Source organism: Hylaeus volcanicus, chromosome 2, assembly GCF_026283585.1.
Source record: "Hylaeus volcanicus isolate JK05 chromosome 2, UHH_iyHylVolc1.0_haploid, whole genome shotgun sequence".
NCBI classification, from domain to species: domain Eukaryota; kingdom Metazoa; phylum Arthropoda; class Insecta; order Hymenoptera; family Colletidae; genus Hylaeus; species Hylaeus volcanicus.
The window spans coordinates 15,699,397-15,706,344 of NC_071977.1; the positions used below are offsets into that span (position 1 = coordinate 15,699,397).

At 36.1% G+C, this 6,948-nt stretch overlaps 1 long non-coding RNA gene across 6 annotated transcripts; it reads left to right on the top strand.

Moving 5' to 3' along the window:
* The first annotated feature begins 536 nt into the window (after positions 1–536).
* Positions 537–2,529, top strand: LOC128884962 (uncharacterized). 6 transcript variants are annotated; one of them, XR_008459512.1, is made up of 5 exons: positions 537–880; positions 962–1,002; positions 1,247–1,821; positions 1,984–2,097; positions 2,185–2,529. It is a non-coding gene; the product is annotated as an uncharacterized LOC128884962 (long non-coding RNA). The 6 variants fall into 6 exon arrangements; XR_008459510.1 differs by lacking the exon at positions 962–1,002 and having other exon boundaries at positions 538–880; positions 1,188–1,821; positions 2,185–2,528; XR_008459509.1 differs by having other exon boundaries at positions 539–1,002; positions 2,185–2,526.
* The last annotated feature ends 4,419 nt before the right edge of the window (positions 2,530–6,948 follow it).

The window sequence follows — 6,948 nt, forward strand, 5'->3', positions numbered from 1 at the left end:
AAATAATAAATTTGTATCGAACGTGCACCCAGTTGAATCATTCTCGCATCATATTTCCTCGACGGTGACAGTTAAAAGTACGAAGGCATGCGTACAAACGTGAAACGTGTTTTCGCCTATTAGCTAGTATAATGTCAGTACGTCCAATTAGTCTGCACGTTATTATTACTAAGATACAGCTTGCGTCACGAAGCGAACGAATCTCTCTTTCCTGTCTCAAACGCCTCAAATATTTGCACATCGACGACGTGGAGATTAAAAAGTCAACAAAGAAAAAACAACGAAACAACCAATTTCGCCGATTATGTGACCACGTAACGCGAATTCGAGGAGCGGAGATTTCGAAATGTCGAAATGTCAGTGAACGATGACACGCTGTCAAAGAGATATAAATGTAGGCACTAGTGCGTTCATTGTTTAAGTTCGTTTAAATATAATTCGTCTTTTTCCACGTTTGTATACCAACGAATATACAGGGTGTCCCAAAAATGTTGTAACACCTTGAAAGGGGTGGTTCGGGAGATGATTTGAAACAACTTTTTCCTTAGCGAAAATGTTGTCCAAGACTTCGTTAAAGAGATATTAAGAGAAAACCCCGACCAATCAGAGCGCGCGTATACCGTTGGAGCGGCCGCGGTAGTGAAGGGTACGCGCGAAGCGGCCGCGCTCATACGCGAACAAATGACTCGAAGGTGCATCGAAGGACATTGACGCGGCCATTGAGTTCTATCCTAACTGGAGTGTGAATTCCTGTAGAAGGAAGTAGAGGCGACGGAGGTCCGAGAGAAATGCAAAATGGGTGGTTCCGGTATTTATTTGTAGAGGGGGAACAAACGTACGCCGTAACATAACCTACCCGAGCATCGCTGAGCATTGTCGAGTGAGTTTCTTTCAGATTCTTTTCCGCATAAAATTGAATAAATACAATATAAATTGAATTGTGACAAATAATCAAATTTAGCTCTACACCAAATTGTATATATTTGTATGATCTAAATTATGGTATGTAAATTATGTATACTATTTCATTATTATGTTATTATTATTAATGTTTCTATCGTTTTATATATAAATAAAAAGGAAATAAAGTTCAAATCTGTACATAATTAATCTGTAAATAACTCCTAGTGCCGCGAAATTCAAACAAAGAGGAGTCTGTTCTCCTTCCACACATAAATTTGCTATAGGATAGTACCACCGGAACCACTCATCTTGCATCTTTCTCGGACGGGCTTCTCTTTCACAGTTCGCACTCCAGTTAGGATAGAGCTCAATAAACGCGGCCGTCTAGCGCGTAGCCACAGCCGACTCTAGTACTAGCCATGCTGAGAAACGTGGCAACACCAATCAAAGTCTAGATCTAGAGCCCTATTTTCCAATGTAAGAGGTTTGTGCTTCGTATCATAATTAACAGTTTTTTTAATAGAAAACTATACTAATGTACACCATTTGTTATTAATTATGTAAAAGTGGGATATAAATATTATGACTATAGTAAGTAAAAGTAGCTTAAAAGTATATTGATATCTGAAAATGTAGTATAAATTTGATGGACTCTGAAAGAAGTTTGATGTTATGATGCATTAAACTTGAAATATTTACAGTGATTTGAAGAAAATATATGTGTGAAGGAAGATAAAACCTTCTTTGGACCAAATTGAAGTGTTTTAAAATTAATAAAAGATATTTTAAGTTAATGGAAACGTGAAATTGACAAAATTGTTGGTATGAAGCCAAAGAGATTAAGTGAGCGCGTGGAAGAGATGAAGGGAAGTTACCCAAGAAAAGAATTGTGCAGTTAATTACAAGAGTGTGTTACAGGTAAATTTCCTCACCACCGTAGGGGTATTCCCGTGGCGTGTTACCTTTTTTAATCATAATCGGAAAATGCAAAATAATGAATATCTGATTGAATGCTAATATATGTCAATTTATATAAAATATGTGTATGATTTTCATCTTCATTAAAATCTGATGTGCCAGATTTTACAAATTGGGACTTGAAGTTAGCATCATTAATTATGGCTTCCATTATGGCATACATATGACTGAATACGGTCATTACTTCTTCTGTAGGAACAGAAAGGTCTCCTCCTTGTAAGCTATCAAAATATTTGTTGCCAAAAGTTTTACCTTTATCCTCCACAATTAATAATTTACATATATTACAATTTAATTGTTTAGCAACAGAATGGGACCTATAACCAGATATGTAAATTTTAATGGAATCATCAACAACACAAGTGGATAAATATTCAGTTTCGAAGATTCCCAGAAAACAAGTTACATCAATGGAAAGATCATGAAGATTATTATCGTTATCACAAATTTGAAATCTATTTTTGATTTAAGTAAAAGAAAAGAATCTTGCCAATTTCTTAAATATGTTTTAATCTAATATTTTTCTCTGCATGAACTACTTTATTGTGTGAAACGTGATAATTACAACCAAATAAAAGTCTATAGTTTCCAAATCGTTTCTCTAATTTTTTAGTTCCAAATTTTCCTGCTAAAAGATAAGATATGTCAAAAGTTTGAAAACAGTACTTTATGAGTAGTAAAAGAACTCTAGTACTTTGATGTAAAGCTTTGAAAGTATCTAATGTTAAATGACCGTCTGTTTCTAAATTTTTCCAAAAATCTAATCATATTAAAAATTTCTTTAAATATTCATATCTAAAATCCGTAACATTCAAAATCGGTTTACAAAATTCGCTTCTTTTCCAGTTACCTTTAACACTCTTGTATTATTCACAATGTCCCACCAGTTGCGAAATATTTCTAAAAAATGAGCAGTATCTGTATAATTAAAATCTTTCATAACTGCGATTGTTGAATGATGGAAAATATTATTTACTGGGAAAACTTTTTGCCTATCAAAATTATTAGGAAACAACGATTTATAATTTAATTTATAAGCTTTCTTAATAATTAAATATTTTTCAAAATCGTAAACTGTACGTAAATGGTTAAATTTAGCTAATCTTTCTTCATTTATATAAAAGTCGGGGAAAATAAAAGTTTTATCTACATTTTTTAAATTTAATCAGTTATTTCTTATATTTTTCATTATATGAACAAAGTCAACAGAAAAAAAATAGTTTTATGAAAAGGCCGATAGAGGGAGACATAGTAGTTGGGAGTGTGGGGATCGGCCTTTACGACTCCCCGAATAGTGGGGGAGAAACAATTGACGCGCGGGAGAATTGAAGACGGTAGAAAATGTTCAGAGAGTAAAAACTGAGACACGTGGAAGGTCTGCCGATAGAAATAAAGTTTTGTTGTGTTTAATAACGATTTCGTTATTCCACCCCTGCCAAAGAGAGTTGCAGGGGGTACTGCGTCATTGCCATTGACTCGTCCAGGATGCAGAGCGCCCACAGGAGGCCGATTGTACCCAGGAGCAGTGATGGACATTCGTGGGATTTTTCCTGATCATGCGCATTGGAACAAGCGTTGCAGTCTCCACTGCTGTATACACTTACTTAAAATTTAGGGTATCATTGGATCCCAGTAAGGAATAAAATATAATGTCCTCTTCTTTTCCTCGATGATTCCTGACGTGGACGGGTGCGGTTCATTATCCATTTTTTTTTAATTTTCCCTAATATTACACTCACGAACACTAACACTCTTGTACTTAATTTGTCCGTTAAAAACGCGGGAAAATTACACAGGTCCCTTAAATGCACCTCCTGTGGTGGTTCGGATACATGTATGGTAGCAGACGACATGTAGCTGTGACGTCGCTTATGCATGTGCAGAAAGGAATTCCTCGAAGGAAAAATCCCACGAATGTCCATCACTGCCCGGGAGGCCGATAGGGTAGGTTGGGTTAGGTATATCGAAGCCGGACTCTCGCACTGTTGCCATTTTTGCTTCAGCACGGCTAGTACTAGAGTCGGCTGTGAGCGTAGGCTTCGCTACCGCGGCCGCTCCAAAATTATTGGAACACCCTGTATACAATATACAAGGTGTCCCAATAATGTTGTAACACCTTGAAAGAAGTGGATCGGGAGGTGATTTGAACCAACTTTTTCCTTAGCGAAAATGTTGTCCGAGGCTTCGTTGAGGAGACATTAACGGAAAACACTGACCAATCAGAGCGCGAGTATGCCGGTGGAGCGGTCGCGGTAGCGAAGGCTATGCGCTAAGCGGCCGCGCTCGTACACGAAGAAGTGACTCGACGTGCATCGAAACTGACGCGGCCGCTAAATTTTGAACGTAATATTAATCAAGGTTTAATATAAATACATGCTTCCACATAATATCATTCGTAGCATTAAATTTGTCTGGTCTGTTTCATTTTTACCATATAAATAAATTCCGTTGGTACAGATACATTTGATATTTTTCAGAAATCTGTTTATTACTATAATTCATTTTAGAGTTATATTGTCCTCCTGGAAAACATACATTTTAATTAACCTTCTTATTTTTAATACACTTTAGAAACAATTCAAAATGCAAAAATATATATATATATATATATATATATATATATATATATTATAAAAATATTAACCTTTATACAACATATGAATCTATTACAATTAGTCAAAATAGAAGTACACAAGCTCCTTACGTGTTATTTCGTCTCTTACTCATATTATAAAATAAATCTGTGCCAATCGCAATATTCAGATTTCGAAGCAAGCACTTACACACTGAGGTGCGAACTCGGAAAGAAACAGTATTTTTACTACTTACTCAGAGAAGCAAATTGCCTGAAATTTGTGATTAATGATTATTACATGCGAGGCGTTTGGTCGTGTGACAGAGAGAGAGAGAGAACAATAAAGCGATGCGTTGATGTTACCGGACGACGAAAATCATGCATCGCGGCGAGCTAGAACAGTTGAATTGTTCTTTCAATGTCGAAGAAAACAATATCAAGTCTCGTCCCGCGGCCCGGCGATTGAGAAACACTGCTCTAGTCGGTACGTTTATGCGCGTAGGCCCTGAGCACGCACGAACGCTTTCCGACTGGTGCTGTCGATGTCGGTCCATCAGAGGATGGTCGTGCGAACGTTCCATTCGTAGACACAAAATTGTGCTCGGGCTCAGGCTGTTTGCATAAACCAGTGTTCCGCAAACTTTTTGTGTTCAAGGTACACCTACCAAATCAAGAAATTTTAGAGGTACACCAAAGAAAAAACCAATGTTTTGTAAGCGTATAACGTGTATATGTATATGTATACAGGGTGTTCAAAAAACACCATTCAATATTTATATGGTGTATAGGGCACACTGTACTGAGTAAAAGAGCTTTAGTAAACATATGTAGACTGTTTAAATTAGTCGCGCAATGTATGAATGTGAAGTTGAGCGAATGAGACGAGTGCGAATGAGGGAGAGGGAGAAAGTGTTTATAAACAGGCGAAATGCCGAGCAACGGCAGAAGATTTCGGAAGATTGTAGAAGATTGCGGAAGAATACATAACGAGAGAGAAATAAAGTCAGTTGTAAAAGTACGTAGTTTAAAAGGTGTTTTCCTATACGGCGCCCCGATTAATTTATATTTACAACACATAGGTCCAAAGGTCAACCGTTTCTGAGATATAAACATTTTTGTTTGCTAGTATCATGATTGACTTACTTGCTTCCATCGCATGCGATGTTTATGTCAGTGTTTATAAATTGTGTACTGAATGTTCCCATTCAAGTGCCGACAATTTCGTCAATTTCATTTTTTCAATTTCGTATACAGAAATGAGAGGTGGACAAATGGAAAATCTTTTATAAATATCGAAAACCTAATAGTAAGTCAATCATGATATTAGCAAACAAAAATATTTATATCCCAGAAATGGTTAACCTTTGGACCTATGTTTACTAAAGCTTTTTTACTTAGTACAGTGTGCCCTATACACCATATAAATATTGAATACTTTTTTTTGAACATCCTGTATATATAACCTAAGGATGTAAAGGTACGTACTCACGAGAGCATTTTTCGACGTACGAAGGTCTCGACGCACGGCTGCTGCAGTCAGTAAGTATCGTTTATGCGTGCGAGCGAACCCTGGCCGCGTACGAACGCTATCCGATCTACTGTCGGTCCACATCAGAAGGATTTCCGTGCGCCAGATACTTGAAGGGGACCCCACTTGAAATTAAGAGTCCCTTTTCCGTACCTAACCCACGCCAGAAAGAGATTTCCTATTCCTCCAAAAAGGAAAAGTAAGCATTGGAACTCGGTTTCACCACATTAATTTATCTGTCGATATAGTATTTTTAGTCACAGTGTTAAATCACAGTGAAATTAAAAGTTTCATTTAAGTACATTTTAAAAAGCTTTGTAAACCTGGCGACTTTCAAATAATTAACTTCTTTTTATATAAAATGATAGTATTTCGTTTGTAGTTAATTGCAGTAACAACAATTTCTTTTTTAGTTTTTTTCAATTATTAAATAAAAAGAATTGAGAAAATGACCCGCACCCGACTTGGAGATATCTCAAATCTGTTTTTTCGATGTGATTCAGAATCGTTTGTAGTTGATTTTCCTTTCGTTTCTACTAGAATGCTTTAGAAGTTATAACATTCGCTTAACCGTCCAAGAATTAACTTTGTGAATTTTCAATGCTTCTAAATCCCTCTTTAGGGAAATCACTATAAACAACTACAAACGATTCTGAATCACGTGAAAAAAACAGATTTGAGATACCTCGAAGTCGGGTGCGCGTCATTTTCTCAATTTTTTTTATTTAATAATTAAAAAAACTACAAACGAAACTGTTGTTACTACAATTAACTATAAACGAAATATTATGTAATACTATTTTGTATAAAAAGAGGGTAATTTTCTGAAAATCGGGTGCCAGGTTCACATAGCCATTTTAAAATACTATATTCTTTCCGTACTACATACGAATATTTACACTGAACGTATCAAGCGGTGTCAAATGACACTTTTCAAAATTTACTTTAAAATCGTTCATTCATT